We start from the raw sequence: 19190 nt of genomic DNA, 5'->3' as shown, positions 1-19190 counted from the left end.
CCACTATGGAGAACAGTGTGGAGATTCCTTAAAAAACTGGAAATAGAACTGCCTTATGATCCAGCAACCCCACTGCTGGGCATACACACTGAGGAAACCAGAAGGGAAAGAGACACGTGTACCCCAATGTTCATCGCAGCACTGTTTATAATAGCCAAGACATGGAAGCAACCTAGATGTCCATCAGCAGATGAATGGATAAGAAAGCTGTGGTACATATACACAATGGAGTATTACTCAGCCATTAAAAAGAATACATTTGAATCAGTTCTAATGAGGTGGATGAAACTGGAGCCTATTATACAGAGTGAAGTAAGCCAGAAGGAAAAACATAAATACAGTATACTAACGCATATATATGGAATTTAGAAAGATGGTAACAATAACCCGGTGTACGAGACAGCAAAAGAGACACTGATGTATAGAACAGTCTTATGGACTCTGTGGGAGAGGGAGAGGGTGGGAAGATTTGGGAGAATGGCAATGAAACATGTAAAATATCATGTAGGAAACGAGTTGCCAGTCCAGGTTCGATGCACGATGCTGGATGCTTGGGGCTGGTGCACTGGGACGGCCCAGAGGGATGGTATGGGGAGGGAGGAGGGAGGAGGGTTCGGGATGGGGAACACATGTATACCTGTGGTGGATTCATTTTGATATTTGGCAAAACTAATACAATTATGTAAAGTTTAAAAATAAAATAAAATTGGAAGAATAAAAAAAAAAAAATAAAGAATCTGAAAAAAAAAAAAAAAAAATAAAAAAAATGGAAATTGCTTTTGCTGATTAGATAACACTATGAGATTCTGAGGATGGAAAGAGAGATTCTGTGTTTGTGATAAACACATTATTCGGAAATACAAACTATATGCCAAATGGTGGAGAAGATAATTGGGCTTCTTAGAAGAGGTTGAAGACAAAATTTTGATTGTGTTAAAGAATTTTGAAGGATTGAGTTTTTCTTTTTTTTTTTAATGAGGTGGTCTGTGAAGTTGAAATTTCGGGAAAGAGGGTCATGAATGTTTGTTGAGGAAACAGTCACGCTTGGTAGTTTTGAGGGGCTCCCTGCAGGCAGACTTCATCCCTAGTTCTAGTTTTCACAGCTGGCTGCAGTTGTTTGGATGATATAAGAATCAGGGGTATTTGGTTGTGTCTTTGGAAAAATTGATGCCAAACTGCTTACAAGTGTGACTGGAAAAAGGCTACAAAGGTTGAAGTGCCCTTGGACTTCACTGAATGCTTGATTCCCTCCCTTACATTAAAATCCCAAGTTGCATTGAATTAGTGGTTAAATAAAGTTGCACTAATTTTCAATTAGTTGAGAACTAAAAAGTAACATATTTTGTTTACACAATGCTGTTTTTGCTTTATATTATGTTTGTATTAGAAATGAGCAATTTAGTCCCAGAGAAAGTACACGTGGGGCTTTCTGCCAAATTCCAGTGCCAGACATGACTTTCATGATTAAAGTATCTACCGTTAATCTTTGCTTGACAAAAATCAAATTAGGATTTTTTTTTAAAGCTTTACATGATCTGAAAAGAAAGCATTATAACTAAAATGTCTAAGAGCTTGGAAAAGATAAGAGTTACTAAACTGGACTTTTGACCAGTATAGCTATAACTTTGATTTTGTAAAAGAAGAGGTTTTCTTTCCTCTTGGTATTGGAGAAATGCAGATAAAAATGATTGTGATTAATCTAAGTCTCCCTGTTTCTTGTTTTTTTCTTAATTGTGGTCTTTGGGTGGGAGGATTTGCTGTCAGGGAAATATTTTGTTGCATTCTTGTTTTTTTGTCTCTCAACTTTAATATTCCAATGCCACATATCTGTAGAATGCCAGCTATAGAAATGAAAAGATGATATTCATTTATTAGTGCAACAGATGTTTATTGAACATCTACTATGAGCCAGATAATACACTGAGCTCATTGTCTTGAGAATGCAATAGACATACAAACATGTCAGTTACAGTACAGTGAATACCTACTGTAAATACAGAGAGAAGGCAGTTATGAACCCTGTCCTAGACAGGAATGCTTCACAGAGGATGGGATGTAAGCTGTGCAAGAAAGAATAGGCATTTGCTAGGTCAAGAAGATTACCCTAGGCATAGGGAAGACTGTGTACAGAGCTGTGAACTCAGGCTTGTCTGGACAACAGTGTGAGCACATCTTGTGAGGCTGGGGAGTGGGAGAGGGACTGGGGTAAAGGAATGAAGAAGCCAAGGTGTAGCTCAGGCTCCATTGGGAAGGGCCTTGTATGGGATATTTATGAGCATAGGAGGTTCTAACCTTTAGGCAGTGGGAAACCGCTTGGTGGCTGATAGGAGACAAAGGACTCGGATATATAGGTCTTAGGAATGTTATTCTGGTTGTGGCATAGCAAATGCATTAAAAAACAAGGAAATGAGGACACTATTGGAAATGGTGCAGAAAAAAGTGGCATGAAAATATCATGTAAAACAGTGACTCTTGGAGGTGAGGAGGAGGGAATGTGAAGGGTGATATTCAGGTTCCTAGCCTGGGTGGTTGAGTAGAAGGTCGAGCGGCATATGGAGCCAGCCCGGTTCTGTTGTAGGAGGAACAGATTTCAGGTAGCAGTGGGTTAGGGTGGGGGCAGCGTCACGAGTTTTCCTTTCCCACCTGTAACTAAATATTTCAGCTTGTGGGCATGCCGTTTCTGGTTGTTCTGTGGAGTGTGCTGAGTCATAGCAAGTGCTGTGAGTTTTGATTTGAGCTGGTCTCTAATTAGGCAGAGCAGGAAAATCACATTTTAGTTGTTGGATTCAATTCCACCCCCCCCACCTTGCACCCCAAATGCAGAAGTCTCTGCCTTTAAAAACAGCATTTACTGAGCAGTAGCTCTGTACCTGCTGTTGTGCTCAAGAAGTGTGTTCGTGCATGCCAAGTCGCTTCAGTTGTCTGACTCTTGGCTCAAGGGGTACCTGTTATGAATTTTTACAGGTGAGGGAATATGCTTATAGAGGTGAAGAAATTTTCCAAAAGTAGTGAAGATGGAATCAAATCGGGTGTGGAATACATGTAAGCATATTCTTGTATTTGATTCTTGAAAAAATGATAACTTTTGGAAAAAATGGTTCAAGAACTAAAACAAGGATTCTATTTTAACTGTAGCAGATAAATTGTAAGGTATATTGGTTCTTATTTAGTCATTCACATTGGTTATTGAAACTTTTCTGCCCATATAGGGGAGATACAGCCTGATTTATGCATGCTGTGAGTTTTGTACTACTTAAAAGTTCACCAACTCTTTAGAAAGGTATGTAGTGTGAGTATCTTTCAGGATTATAATGGAAGAATTGGACACCTTGAAAACCTGGGTTTGCCTGAAGAAGCCTTTCTTTCTATTTGTGCAACACTCAGATTTCCTGTGACTAGGTAAACAGTCACAGGTACTTATTTAGTCTTTTTTACCTAGGTAAAACACATTTTTATCCCTTGGTCTGAGGGCAGAACTGAAACAGGCCCAACATGCCGAAGTGTGAAAACCAAGCCTCCACAAGTTCAAGGCTATTAGCTAGTAACTTAACTGAGTTTTAAAGCAAAAATCAACATTCCTGTTAAGATAGAATGAAAATAGAATCCAGAGTCTTAAAATATGTCATCCACCACATTCATTGTAAGATAAAAAGTTCTGGCAGGAAAATGTAGCATATAGCCAAGAGAAATAGAAATCAATAAAAACAGACCCTCCTGATGGTTGGGGCAGAGTGTTGGTTGATCCCCTTTCAAATCAAGTGGAATATTCTAAATAATACCAATAACAACAATTAGTAGTATTCACAAAGAAATAGCAGAACCTAATTTTTACAGCATATTTTTCTTTAGGTCAAATCCTCTGCTTGCTTTATCTCGATTAATTCTCACAATATTCCTGGAATCCAACTAATGTGATTGCTTTTATAGTGAGTAGATAGTTCAGGGAAAAAGCTGGCCAAGTTCAAGGTATTTAGTAGGACAGCCAGGGTTATGCTGGTCAGACTAGTTCTAGCAACAATGTCTTGACCCACTTAGTAATAGTATCTGAGACTTCGGACATTGCCCCTCTCCTCCCATCTCTGTCTGTATGTCCTCGTGAGGCTGGAGATCTATTTGTAAATGCAGAAAGGGGAGCCAGAGTTCTTGTCTTTGCATGCTTGTGCCTGTCTTACTCATCTCTGACTTACCCCCTCTCCCAAGTTAATATCCAAAGCCACTTTGATCAAGTAGAGTGAATGTCATACTTTATGTTCTGTGCAAACACATTTTTATAGCCTGTTTTCTTTCAAAAGTTTATCTCATTCTGGAAGTAACTAATTCACTGACCTTTTATCTTTGGGCTCTAGTCTGTGGTTTTTGAAGCTTTCCAAGATCAACTGAGCAATGCTGTGGTTTGGCAATTTAAACAGTTAATGCAGTATCAAGCTGGATGATTTTGAAAGCAATTAATGCTTGAATGAAGTCTTATCCTGCTGAGTTATGGTTTTCCCCCTTTAAAAAAACTTTATTGGATGATTAGAGGCAGGCTTTCAAATTCCATTCCTGGTAATTGAGGGATTTATTTTACCTCCAAGATATTTTTGCTTCCTGGACCAGCAAGGAAATAGAGTGTTTTAAAGAAATAAGACAAAACCATTTTAAATGGAAAGAAAGGGCTCCCTAAATTGAAAGTTAATGTCACCATTTTTAATATGAAAGTAGAAACTTAAATGAACCTTCAAAGTTACTAATTAATTTGATGCTAGCTTCCACCCCTCCCACCATGTAGATTCCATTTGGTCGAGGAGTCTGAAAGAAGGACATTAATTAAAATTGGAATGATTAATTTTATTATGTGTAAGTCAGAATAAATTAATTCTAGTGTAAGTATAAATTAACTCCAGTGTTAATTCCATAGACTTCCTTTCCATGGTTTGCTTCAGTAATTGAGAATTTATCAGACGTTCCTAAAATTCAGAAATACTTTTGTGTATGTGGGGAGGGGTGGGTATTGAGGGGCACAAAAATGTATAGTGAGTCAAGAAATGTCATTTAATTCAAACTTTTATTTATACTAGGGTATCCTTTAATTTTAGGGATTCCCTGATGGCTTACCTGATAGCTCAATTGGTAAAGAATCTGCCTGCAATGCAGAACATCTGGGTTCGATCCCTGGGTTGGGAAGATCCCCTGGAGAAGGGAAAGGCTACCCACTCCAGTATTCTGGCCTGGAGAATTAGTCCATGGGGTTGCAAAGAGTCAGACACGACCGAGAGATTTTCACTTTCACTTCATTTTCTGGTGGTTTAGATGATAAGGAATCTGCCTGCAATGCCAGAGACCTGGGTTCAATCCCTGGGTAGGGAAGATCCCCTGGAGAAGGGAATGGCAACCCACTCCAGTATTCTTGACTGGAGAATTCCATGGACAGAGGAGCCTGGTGGGCTGCAGTCCATGGGGGTCACAAAGAATTGGACATGACTAAGCGACTAACACACACACACACAGCCTTTAATTTTAGGCAAAAAATGTGTTGAGAATGTTAAGTTTCTCCTTGTCCCCTTCAGCTGTACCTACATCTGTTCTCTTCTCTTTCTCATACCACATATAGGTTGAAACAAATGACCAGCTTTGCTCTTGTCTGAGATTCAAAGACTGTTCTTTTTTTTTTTCCCTATTGCATAGTTCAGTTCAGTCGCTGTCGTGTCCGACTCTTTGCAACCCCATGAATCGCAGCATGCCAGGCCTCCCTGTCCGTCACCAACTCCCGAAGTTCACTCAGACGCACGTCCATCGAGTCAGTGATGCCATCCAGCCATCTCATTCTCTGTCGTCCCCTTCTCCTCCTGCCCCCAATCCCTCCCAGCATCAGAGTCTTTTCCAATGAGTCAACTCTTCGCATGAGGTGGCCAAAGTACTGGAGTTTCAGCTTCAGCATCATTCCTTCCAAAGCAATCCCAGGGCTGATTTCCTTCAGAATGAACTGGTTGGATCTCCTTGCAGTCCAAGGGACTCTCAAGAGTCTTCTCCAACATGACAGTTCAAAAGCATCAATTCTTCGGTGCTCAGCTTTCTTCACAGTCCAACTCTCACATCCATACATGACCACAGGAAAAACCATATAATAGGTCATTGCAAATTATTGCTATGTCTCCAGTCACAACTGTGTACTATCTATATGATAAAGCTTGTTAGGGCAGTTTGCTATGTTAATGTTTTTAGGGGACACTCTTAACGTGAATAAAAATGGTAAGTGGAAGTGTTCATATCACATTTGATTACTCTTTTTCTTTTCCATCCATGTTATTCAGACCTGTAGTGCTCTTTTCATGGGGTGACTGCTCTTTCCATAACGCTGACTACTATTGATGATTGTGTATTTTCTCCTAAGCCCTTTCACATATTCACTGAGTTTGAATTCAGTTTCCAGTTCTGTTTTCTGGATGTGAAGGTGTTCTAAGTTCCCACAATGGATAATTTTCTTTCTTACACAAGACCTACAAGTGAGTTCTTCTGTGTGTTTTAATTTATTCATATTAGGGGGAGATTTTATAATATTTCAAAAACATTTAGATCATCGTCTGTATTGGGGGTCAGCAACTTGTGTGTGTGCTTGCAGAGGGACAGGCATTAAGTATTTGGGGCTTGGTGGACTATAATCTGCTATAAATACTCTGAGATCTCAGTATGAAGATAACCATAGACAGTAAACAAATTGATGGGCTTCCCTGGTAGCTCAGCTGGTGAAGAATCTACCTGCCATGCAGTAGACAACAGTTCAATTCATGGATTGGGAAGATCCCCCTGGAGAAGGGCATGGCAACACTCCAGTATTCTTGCCTGGAGAATCCCCATGGACAGAGGAGCCTGGAGGGCTACAGTCCATGGGGTTGCAAAGAGTCAGATGCAACTGAGCGACTCAGCACAGCACACAGCAAACAAATGGATAGGACTGTGTTTCAAGAAAACTTTATGTATAACAGCAAACGGTGGGTTGTTTTGTTCTGGATGGTAATTTGCTGATCCCTACTCTATAGTAAGAGCTCTAGGTTATCTGGCCTCTATGACTTGGTCTTCTCCCTTTAACCTATTACCTTCTTCCTTACCTTCTACTCGAAGAGGATGTTCTGTTTTCCTTCTTCTCTCTCTTTGTTCAAGCTGTCTGCCTCACTTTAGCATGATTTCTGTTTTGAAAGAGATTATTTATTTCGACTGCATCTGGTCTTTTTTGTAGCACATGGGATCTTTCGTTCTGGTGCACAAGTTCTAGAGTGCACAGGCTTAATTTCCGTACGGCATGTGGAATCTTAGTTCCCTGAGCAGGGATCCCACCTGTGCCCCCTGCATTGGAAGGCATCTTCTTAACTATTAGATCACCAGGTGGTGGTTTAATTATGGTGTTCCAACTCTTGCGACCCTATGGACTATAGTCCACCAGGCTTCTCTGTCCATGGGATTTCCCAGGCAGTAATACTGGAGTGCATTGCCAATTTCCTTCTCCAGGGAATCTTCCCAACCCAGGGATCAAACCTGGTCTCCTGCATTACAGGCAGATTCTTTACCTGCTGAGCCACCAAAGAAGCCCAGAACCACCAGGGAAGTTCCCTTAGCATGCTTTCTTATGTGTTCAAGGAGAAGGCTGCTTCTTGAAGGTTCCTAGGTGTGACAGTGACCTGGCTGGAGCCTCTCTTCCCCACTGATAACCAAGGTTTAGTCAGTTGTTCTATCAGTTTCTCCTTCCTCTCTTAGCATCCCAGGAAGGTCCCTCCTGAAGTTGCACTCGCAGTAGAAAAGGGTTAATCTTCTCAGATAAAGGGGGCTGTTTCTTGGTAAGGATAGGGGAACAGTGGTTTTGCTCCTTGACACAACAAGGCTTATCAGAGAAGCATCTCCAGGAATCTCTGACTCATTGCTCCATCTGAAGTGGCTTCCCTTGCCCCTCCCAATCCTCGAGAAGTTTTGGACCTACCATCATGAAATGCTTCCTTTTTCTCCCTTCTCTTTCTCCTGTTACTTGCCTTGCTTTGGGGTGAGTTTATGTCAGAGAGGCCTCTGTTCATAAAAGAGGGCCTCTTTCTTCTAAGTTTACCTCTGAAATGACCCCTTCAGTGACTATTTACATGTACATGGGTTTCTTAAAAGCGGACACACTTTACTACTATGTCCATACAGCAAATTGTCTGCAGCCTTGTACAGGTCATCTTTTCAGTGATGTATTGCCACCAGCTCTCATGGAGTCTTGTTTTAAGAGGATATTTAAGCTTTTCCCTCCAAAATACAGGCTTTGGTTTCATTCCATTGAGAATCTACGGCTTTTTGTCTTGCTCCACGAACCCCTTTTGTCTTGCTCCCCACATGCCCGTTTGTCTTCACCTTGACTCTGTTTCCATGGACGTCCTTCTGGCCTAGGTGTCCCCAGTGCACTCACTATCAGTGAGTTTCCCCTCGAATGATTTTAATCCCTCATTCCTCTGGCCCATCCACGTGGAGTACCTGATAGGATTACAGCATCACGGTCGTGACCTTATCCCCTTGCTAAAGAACAAGGCTAATATGGGTCAGTTATTGAGATATTGCAGGAAGATGATGATGCCAGGGTCCCAGTGGCTAGTTCATGGGTGAATATCAGCATTTAAGAAAAAGAAGTGCTCAAAAATTAGCGATGGTCAGTGAAGATAAATCTGAAACATCAAATTAAAAAGAATTGTGGACTTATTAGAAAACGTCCACCTGCCTGCTGGTGGCTATCCTGCATCGTTGTCTCCTATGCTGTCTCCATGGAAGCTGCCGTCTTTGGGGATCTTGGACAGCAGACTTCAGGACTTTCTGCAGTATTGCTCCCCTGAGTGTAACTTTCAGGACCACAACCTCTGGGCAGCTCCTCTGCTCTGCCTGCCGCTTCTTTGAGTAAAGCAGTGGCTGTTTTACTTCTCCTCCTTAACGTGGTCTTTTCCGTTCATCCATTGGAGAGGTTTGCTGCTTCCAAGGGCTTCTCCTGCCACCAGGGTAAATCTTTTGATGTCAAGAGGTTGGGGATAGAGAACTGTACCTGTGGAGTGAGTGGTAAAGCAAAGCAGAGAAAGCTTGTTGAGGATGGGAGGGAGGAGGAAAACCTGGAGAGGGTCAGATGTGGGGGCCTGGGAAGCTGTTGATCACTATGAAATAACAGTATCATGACAAGCATTTCAGTACTTCACATAAAGCATGGCGTATCAGATAACCAGGATCCTGAAAACTGGGCTTGCAGTCAATGGAAATGTAGAAATGACTATTAATGTTTATGGAGGGTTGTTATGGGTCAGAACCCATGCTGGCTCAAAAGTGCCCAAATCTGTTATAATAGAATGACCTTTCAAAATAGGCCAATAACATGGCCTTCAGAAATTCCAGGGTTGCCTTGCTGGTGCTGTTAGTTTGCTATTCAGTAAAAGAGATGAGCACGCACCTGTAGACCACTGCTGCCCTCCCTGCGTCTCGAAATGTCTACATTTTAATACCTGAAAGTTGCGAATGCTATATGTGTTAGTTCCCTCTTCCTGTTGGAATAGGTTGTCGTGCACTTATTGGCATGAAACACAGAGTTATTATCTTACTGTCTAAAATGGATCTCACTGGGCTCAAATAGGGGCTCCCCATGTTCTGCTAGTAGTAAAGGACCCACCTGCTAATGCAGGAAACGTAAAAGGCATGGTTTGATTTCTGGGTCAGGAAGATCCCCTAGAGGAAGGTATGGCAACCCACTCCAGTATTCTTGCCTGGAGAATCCCTGCCTGGAGAGTAGCCTGCCAGGCTACAGTCCATGGGGTCACAAAGAGTTGGACACGACTGAAGCAACTTAGCACGCATGCAGCCATGGGCTCAAAACAATGCGTAGGGATGAATTTCTTCTGGAGGCTCAAGGGGAGAATATGTTTCCTTGCCTTTTCCAGTGTCTTCAGACTCCCCTTGGCTCGTGACTCCTTTCTGTCTTCAAAGCTGGCCAAGACCTTCTCGTGTTGCATCCCTCTGACCCTCAGATGTAATTAAGGTTGTTGTTCAGCTGCTAAGTCATGTCTGACTTTATGAACTCACGGACTGCAGCACGCCTCCACTGTCCTCCACTGTCCCCTGGAGTTTGCTTAAGTTCATGTCCACTGAGTCTGTGTTGCTTTCTAACCATCTCATCCTCTGCCGCCCTCTTGTCCTTTTGCCTTCAATCTTCCCCAGCATCAGAGTTATGAATCTTAAAACAGGGAGATTGTCCTGGATCATCCATATGGGTCCAGCTGAATCAAAAGAAAGCTTAAAAGTAGGGGACATTTTCTAGTTGGAAACAGAAAGATGTGGTGGAAAGGAAGGTGTTAAGTGACAAACATGGCTTCTCATTCAACTTAAGAAACTCCAGTGGCTTTCTTTCATCCCTCTTGCAAGCCCAAAGTTCAGCTTTAAAATCTAGCAGTCAGAGCTCACCTATACAATTTTGGATTCTGTACCTGAAGTCTAGCCAATCTCCTTGTATTTCTTTGAGAGCCCTTAAGGTGGTGTGCTCTTGCTATCTTCTCTTAATTACCTGCAAGATCGCCTGTCTTGTCTCAAGGTCTTGAATTTTTCCTCATCGTTCAAAGTTAAATTCAAGTTACATCTTTTCCATGAAGCTCTGGCAGTTCTGGATAGTTGGCTGATTTTTACCATAGCATTTGTAATCTTTGACATATGGTGTTAAGCTTATTAATGAGATATCATGCCTTATTTTCTGGATATTTCTTGCATAAGTGTTAGCCTTTCAAAGTATATGCTTCTTGAGAGTAAAGACATTTTTCTGGATCTTCCAACACAATATGGCATAGTTCATACTAAATGCATGTGTGCTGAGTGACTAACTGAAATTAATTCTATAAAAATAATTGAGACATATGCTTAGTAGTACAGGTTTCCTCATTGCACAGTAGTCATTACGAATCTCAGAGAAGAGGTATTTTTGGTTACTAAGACCTTCCATTTCTCTAACTCTTTTCCATCTTCAACCCCATCTCTGTTATCCCCACACCCACCCTGCCCATGTACATCTAGAACCAGTAACTGGTTCAGACACCCTTTTAATGGCATGCTGGCCAGAGTGTCACCCTCTGAGTTTTCCCGTATTACACAATTTATTATTCTCATCTTCTCATTCTTCCTGCATATCTAAAAATCTCTCCTTCCAGCTTTGAACAAGTAATCTTATTAGAATAATCCATAATATATTATGAAAAACTGATAGGCAGTATTAACCATTCTAGTTTTTTTTTTTTTTATAAGAAATTTTATTTTAAAAATTTATACTGAAGGATTGTGGTTTGTGAAGAAATCCACTGTCTTCTCTTGCCTTACTTGTTCATAAGAGTATCTTGACATTTCCCATCTAAACTCTTACAACTTATGGGTATGTAGGGCACACGTTTCTTTTAGTGGCCATGTGATGCTATTAAAAAGGACTTAATGAGTATACCCTCCACTCTTGATTCAGAGTGATTTTCTGATGCTTTAGTTTGCATTTCGTATTTCCCATACTTTCTTTCCTGTCATCATGACTGTGAGTAGATGCATACACATGTGTGTATGAGTATATACATGCACACTTGCATATTTTTGGTGGAGTATAGATGGGAGAGGGTGGGAGGGGCTAAGTTTTGACTTTTGTTCCCATGCACATGGTTAAAGAAGGAGTTTAAAGAAGAGATGTGGCGGACTTCCCTGGTGGTTCAGTGGTTAAGACTCTGTGCTTCCACTACAGGGGGCCTGGGTTCAATCCCTGGTCAGGGAACTAAGATACTGCATGCCACATGATGCAACCAAAAAAAAAAACAAAACAAAACAGCAGAGGGAAGTGGACTATACATAAGTGGGTTACATAAAATGACACCCCACATCTGGAACATTGAGACACATTGGTGGCAGCTTGCATTATGAAGACTTGATTATGTGACTGAGTCCAAGCTTGTCCTGCTCACTGAACTATGGGTCAGTAAGTCAAGAGACAAGGTGTTGGGACAAGGAAGAGCAACTTTGTTCAGAAAATCAACACACTGAAGTGGCACTAAGTGTCTTAAAGAATCATCTCAGAATAAAATTCAGGCTTCTTTTCTGTTAAGCGGAAGGGGAAGCAGGAGAGTTCAGGATTAAAGGATAGAAGTGGAGTGCAGACTTTTGGAGATAACTGACCTACAAGGGAAGCACAACACATTTCTTTGTTGTCCTGCCTGCGCATGTAGGCTGAATCCCAAATCTCCTGCAAAAACGTCAAATTGTCAGTAGTCATTTTTGCTCCACCATTTTTTTTACTGCTTGTTAGCAAGGTTTCTGGGCCGAAAGCAAACTCATCTATAGCAAGTAATAGCCATAACTAGCTTGGAACTGTGGGACAGGAACTCTTTCAGGGAACTTAATGAGCTATTTGTGCATGAGCAACATTTCTCTAATGTTTAACTCTTTATAGACAGAGGAACCTGGCAAGCTATAGCCCATAGGGTTGCAAAGAGTCGGACATGTCTGAGCACGCATGCAAACAGGGCTAGAGTAATAGAACATATCAGCTAGAGAATGAGGGAAGCAGTTCCAGCATGGTGTTAGTTCTGTTCTTCCTCTGTTACAATTATGGGAAAGAACTGACACATGTTCAGGAACTCAGCTGACAGTATGTTAACTTTGGAGCCACACGCATTTGGGTTCATTTCTGGCTCTCTGTTGATCTCGGGCAGGTTTCACAGAGTGTCTGAGCTCCACTGCCTTCACCTGCAACATGGGGCTGCTGGGGGAAGGATGGGGGAATGGATAATCAGGCAGCTTGGGATTGACAGATACACACTGCTATATTTAAAATGGATAACCAACAAGGACCTATTGTATAGCACAGAGAACTCTGCTCAGTGTTATGTGGCAGCCTGGATGGGAAGGGAGCTTGAGGGAGAATGGAAACATGTATATATATGGCTGAGTCCCTTTGCTGTGCACCTGAAGCTGTCACATTGTTAATCAGCTATACCTTAATATAAAATAAACAGAAAAAAAAAAAAAGGCAGTGGCTAGTGCCCACCTTGAAGGGTTAGAAAGACTGTGACATATCTGCTCCATGTCCTCAGTTGTGTTCAACTCTTTGTGACTCCATGGACTTCAGCCCACCAAACTCTTTTGTGGAATTTTCCAGGTAAGAATTCTGGAGTGGGTTGCCATTTCCTCCTCCAAAGGATCTTCCCGACCTAGGGATCGATTGAACTCAAGTCTCTCGCATCTCCTGCATTGACAGGCAGGGTCTTTACCACTAGCGCCACCTGGGAAACCCTACCTGCTCCATGATGGCTATTAAGTAATTGGCAGACATCATTCGGTGTGTCATATTTGTGTGATGGTGTATCCCAGGATGACTTGATGAGCAAAGGGATCTACTTTAAGGAGGACATGAACACTGGAATGTGAAAATTACAGAAGAGGCCCACATGTGGGGCTTAGAGGACAGTTCCCTATAGACCAGTGGGATAGCTTGGATCTGTTTACTGATGAGAGACTGTGTGGTTTATTGGAATAGATCTGGTCTGCTCATGGTTTGGCCTCATTGGCTGCTCCTGGACTGCGAGAGTTTGCCATGATCTGCGAAGCCCTCGAGTCCTTTCTAGCCACACAGATGAACTCAGGTGCAGATGTCCTGTGTTGTTCTTGACACTCCGGGCTTGGGTTTCTTCTGGGACGTTGGTTGGGCTGAGCACACAGTGCCTCACACAGCTGTGATGTTCCCATTGCCAGGCAGTCCTCATAGTTAAAAAGCTAAGAAGAGTTTACTTATTTCTAGTGTTGTCTTATGAGGAGGTGCTGATGAGACTTTTCAGCTTAATAAACATTTCTTAGTGTTACATGGAACAGAGAGAAACAAATCAAGAGGATTGATAGCTTAATATATATGTATGTCCATATGCACATGAGGGCCTGCATATATATTTATTTATGTTTCTAGAGAGTGTATGTTTATACATGGAGGGTATACCCCTCTAGAAATTACAGTGTGCTCTCTTTTGAAAAGGAGGCTTTGATTGGATATAAAAAATGAAGAAAAATTAACTTTCTTCATGCCCAGTAACATACACGCCTTCACAAACAAATATTACCAAAGCCCCAGAGACAGCAATAAATTCCTCTTGCTGATTTAAATCCCATTAGGGTCCAAGCTTGTGAGACAAATGTTGAAATTGTACAGCTGACAAACCAGACGATTCAGGGGGCTTTATACCAAAGGGGTTAGAGAAGTTATTCACAGAAAACCTTCCAATTGTAAAAGAGATAAACAAGCTTTGGATCTGAGTGCTGTTTAATCGGAGTGTGCGGTGAGAGCCAGGAAGGGTTCATATTGCAAAACACAGGGCTTACTGCAGAATTTCAGCACTTTAAAACATCAGTAATCTCTGCTTCACTGACCAAGGTTTATTATTTTTATCTTTCTTTCATTCTTCCTCCCTCTCCCACCTCCTCTCTTTTTCTCTCTCCTTTCTTTGTGATACTGGAATGCAATATAGTAGCAGTTTTTAGCACCACATTACAATTCCAAACACCTTTCTATACCTGTGGATTCGTCAAAAGCTCCTTTACTGTATATTAGAAATGATTATTCTCTTTTAGGTTGGCAGCCTTTCCCAGGCCAGGGTTAAACACTGCAATTACTCGAAGAGGAGTATAAGCAGTAAATTGAAGTGCTGGAAAAAGATCCAATGATTGGGTGCATGGAGGCAGTTGTTTTACTTCATAAAGTCCTAGCAGAACCTTCTCTCAGTATGCCCTGTGTCTTTATAAAAGTCTTAATATGTACCACATGTGTAAATAGAAGAGCTCACATAAACCTTCACCTGGGTGAAGTTCTGGACTAAAACATCTGCCTTCAGCCTAGTTCAGATGTGCTCTTTGTAGAATCAGCATGTCACGATAGAGCACCTGAAACAAAAGAGGGCTTCTTACTTCTGAAAATTTAAAGGTAGGGGGTTGTTCCGCCAGGAAAGAAGGCACATAGAGGAGAAGTCTGGTGGAGGAAGGCAGAGGATGAGATGGTTGGATGATATCACTGACTCAGTGGAATCTGAGCAGACTCTGAGAGATGGTGGAGGACAGGGAAGCCTGTTGTGCTGCAGTCCATGGGTTTGCATATCACTGGACATGACTTAGCTACAATAACAACAGGTGGGAGATAAGAGCTCCTCCCCGAAAATGTGTGCATGTCGTGTATTTGAGTTGTCTGTATGGTAGAACGTTTTGATATGAGGAAAATTATGCAGTAATTTGGGCTTCCCTTGTGGCTCAGCTGGTAAAGAATCTGCCTGCAATGTGGAGACCTGGGTATGATTCCTGGGTTGGGAAGACCCCCTGGAGAAGGGAAACGCTACCCACTCCAGTATTCTGGCCTGGAGAATTCCATGGACTATAATGCTCCATGGGGTCACAAAGAGTCGGACAAGACTGAGCGACTTTTACTTTCATGCCATGGTTTACTTATCACCATGATTTGGCCATAATGTTGCCTTTAAACATTTCTTGTGTTTAGGACACTGTAAGGCTATCCCATCACGTTGGCGTGAAAATAAACATGATGCACGGCTGCAGAGAATGCAGCATGAAGTCTCGGAGACCTCAGTGCCTTCAAGGGTAGCTTGCTGGCAGCCTTCTGAGACTAGGGGTGTTGGAGAAATTTTGTGTTCCGGGGCAAAAGTTGGGTTTTATTATGGGTCATTCATTCATTCATTCCTCAGCTTCCACCGTGAGTCTCAGTTTTCCTATACATAGAAGTTTAGTGATGACCCTAGGCCATACCAGGCGACACTGGGACGAGGATGACAAGGGGAGTCAGCCAACCTTTCTCCGTTATTCTACTTTGATGAGACTCCAAGCCAAGTCCTGCAGAGTGACATTCTAGTGTTTCTTTGAGATAAGGTGTATTTCCGAACCATGTAATATAAACAACCAAATAAGAGATATATCCTCTCCTAAAAGAAAATTGTGTTTTTAACAGGCTTCAAAACTCCTGTTCTGCTTAAGCCAAGATATTTATGATGATGAGATTTAAGGCACCGACACATGGTATTTCTATTTATAAAGGGATCTTTCAGTTAAACTCTAAGATCATTTCAGGAAAACACTACCAACATGGTTTTAACAGATCCCTTTTTGTTTAAATATGAAAGAGTGAAAATCTCCATCCACATATGTTTCCTGCAGGTTTATAAATTGTATGTATATACACAGAAAGGGAGTCTATGTTCATTAAAGAGCATTTTTAAAACAGAAAATGTGTCCATATACTTGAGTTCAAAGATATTTGTTAAAGCTCCAGTGTATTGCTATTTGATCTATAATTTTCCATTGTACTTTAAAATATGACCCCATGTTTGCAATATATAGAAGTAGAAGAAGTGAAAGTCGCTCACTTGTGTCTGACTCTTTGCGACCCCATGGACTATACAGTCCATGGAATTCTCCAGGCCAGAATACTGGAGTGGGTAGCCTTTCCCTTCTCCAGGGGATCTTCTCAGCCCACGGATTGAACCCAAGTCTCCCGCATTGCAGGCAGATTCTTTACTAGCTGAGCCACAAGGGAAGCCCAAGAATACTGGAATGGGTAGCCTAACCTTTCTCCAGCAAATCTTCCCTATCCAGGAATCGAACTGGGATCTCCTACATTGCAGGTGGATTCTTTACCAATGGAGCTATCAGGGAAGCCCAATAGTGGCTTAAATTGGGATACAGTTCCTCATGTAACAAGTGTAGAGGTGAGTGATTGGTGCTATTGGTTTGATTAGCTCCTCAACTATGCCTTCACAATTGCATGTTTTTTCTGTCTTCCTTTTCTATTGAATTGGGTGTTTTGCCCTTCATCCTTCTGCATTTGCCTCTTGGTTGCAAGATGGCTGCTGCAACTCCAGTCATCATGTTTACATTCAAAAATGAAGAAGTAGCAAAGTTCAGTACCTTTATGAGGAAAATGCAAGGTTTGCCAGCAGTCCCAAATAGACTTCTCTTTATATCTTATTGGCGGGCCATTGTATCCCGAGCCTGCCAAGTCTATATCCAGCCTCTGAAGAGGAATGCTATGGTAGAGGTGGATGGATAATTGCTGCCACCCACAGGTCTGCAGCCTCAATACATGGCAGTTGCTGCTACTGATCTGCCATCAGCGAAAATGTACCTGTGCATAGAACGTGGCACGAAGTAGTTTGACTCAGTGCTCTCCAGCAGAACTTCCTGGGGTGATGAAAATATTCAGTAATCTGTGCTGTCCAATATAGTAGTTTTTATTCACATGTGGCTGTCGAGCACTTGACATGTGGCTATTGTGATGAAGAGGCTGGTTTTTCAATTGTGTTGAACTCTGATAAATTTGAATAGTAGTATGTTGCTTGACTAGCGGCTGCTGTGTTAGGTAACACAGTTTGTTCATTAGACTTATTTGAATAATTTTGAGGAGCAGTGTTGACATTTAAAAGATCAAGCCCTTCTGTGGTTAAGTGTGATTTTATAAAATTACATATTGCAAAGTGATTATTTCTCCATGTGTTTGTCATTATTTTACATTTATTTATTTTTGCTTTATAAAGTTAGCCCGAAGATCAGTTTCTCTGACTTAGCATAGATTTCTTTGAAAGAAAATTTCTGTTCTGGAGATTGCCTTTTTATAGTTAAAAAATACGACACCACTGCAAATTAAAAAAAATAAACACCCTGTTTTTATCCATGTCAGCACTATGGCAGTAAGAGTGGAACAAAATGATCCTTATGGGGGGGTCTTCCGAACAGTTTGGCTCCTTATTGTCTGCTCTTGTATTACCTGAAAGTGTAGTTTGCCCCCATAAAATGGTCCCAACTTCTGAAATGTGTGAGTTTATTTTGGATTTAATTTTTTCCTGGCAAGTTTCATGAGAAAGAAGGATTAGAGGAGACCAGGGAGTTTTCAGCATTGGGATTCCTCCCGGTTCTGATTCCTTCGTAGCCGTGGGTGTTGGTGGAGGTTCTGGCAGTGCTCTTTGGCCAAAGCTCTGATGAGAGAACACGTCCAAGCTGGAAGAGTACAGACCTCAGATACGCTAATGAGAAACATCGCTAGAGCTCAGAGGTCTAACATCTTGGTCAGGTCACGCGGATGGAGGCGGTGTCATCCATGCTCAGTCTTGGCGGGAGAGAGGACAGCAACATGTCAGCTTAGCCTCTAGCTTAGAATGTTCACTAGCCTTTTAGGTTTAACAGCAGTGCATCCTTTGCTTTCTCTTATAGTCAGAACAGAGTGATAACAGTCTCTGACATGAAATTCCATGCCCTTAAAGCAACCATTAAACATTTTAGAAAGTTGCAGTCCATGGAATTCTCCAGGCCAGAATACTGGAGTGGGTAGCCTTTCCCTTCTCCAGGGGATCTTCCCAACCCAGGGATCAAACCAAGGTTTCCCGCATTGCAGGCGGATTCTTTAACAGCTGAGACACAAGGGAAGCCCAAGAATAGTAGAGTGGGTAGCCTACCCCTTCTTCAGGGGATCTTCCCAACCCAGGAACAGAAGACTGGCAGATTCTTTACCAACTGAGCTATCAGGGAAGCCCTGAGAAAGTTGAGAAGCATGAAAAGTGCTTATTTTTTGACTGAGCCACCCTTCTCGCTGGGATGTAGACACTGACTCGTAAGTGTCAGACCTGCAATCCTTGGAGGACTAGGCGTCTGTTGTTGTTTAGTCGCTAAGTCGTGTCTGATTCTTTGCTGTCTCTTAGACTGCAGCAAGCCAGGCTTCCCTGTCCTTCACTATCTCCCGGAGTTTGCTCAAATTCATATCCATTGAGTTGGTGATGCTATCTAACCATCTCATCCTTTGCTACCTCTTCTCCTTTCACCTTCAGTCTTTCCCAGCATCAAGGTCTTTTCCAATGAGTCAGCTCTTCATATCAGGTGGCCAAAGTATTGGAGCTTCAGCTTCAGCATCAGTCCTTCCAATGAATATTCAGGACTGATATCCTGTAGGATTGACTGGTTTGATCTCCTTGCAGTTCAAGGGACTCACAAGAGTCTTCTCCAGCACCACAATTCAAAAGTGTCAATTCTTTGATGCTCAACCTTCTTTATGGTCCATTTATCACATTTGAACATGACTACTGGAAAATCTATAGCTTTGACTATATAGACCTTTGTTGGCAAAGTGATTTCTCTGCTTTTTAATACTGTCTAGATTTGTCATAGCTTTTCTT

General features: G+C 41.9%; 1 protein-coding gene across 3 annotated transcripts in view; it reads left to right on the top strand.

Moving 5' to 3' along the window:
- PID1 (phosphotyrosine interaction domain containing 1) overlaps positions 1-19190 on the top strand; it is a 266629-nt gene that overhangs the window by 32020 nt on the left and 215419 nt on the right. The window lies entirely within an intron of this gene.

Source organism: Bos taurus, chromosome 2 (assembly GCF_002263795.3).
Source record: "Bos taurus isolate L1 Dominette 01449 registration number 42190680 breed Hereford chromosome 2, ARS-UCD2.0, whole genome shotgun sequence".
Taxonomy (NCBI): domain Eukaryota; kingdom Metazoa; phylum Chordata; class Mammalia; order Artiodactyla; family Bovidae; genus Bos; species Bos taurus.
The sequence above is the reverse complement of the archived record's forward strand: the minus strand, read 5'-3'. Positions and strand labels throughout refer to the sequence as shown.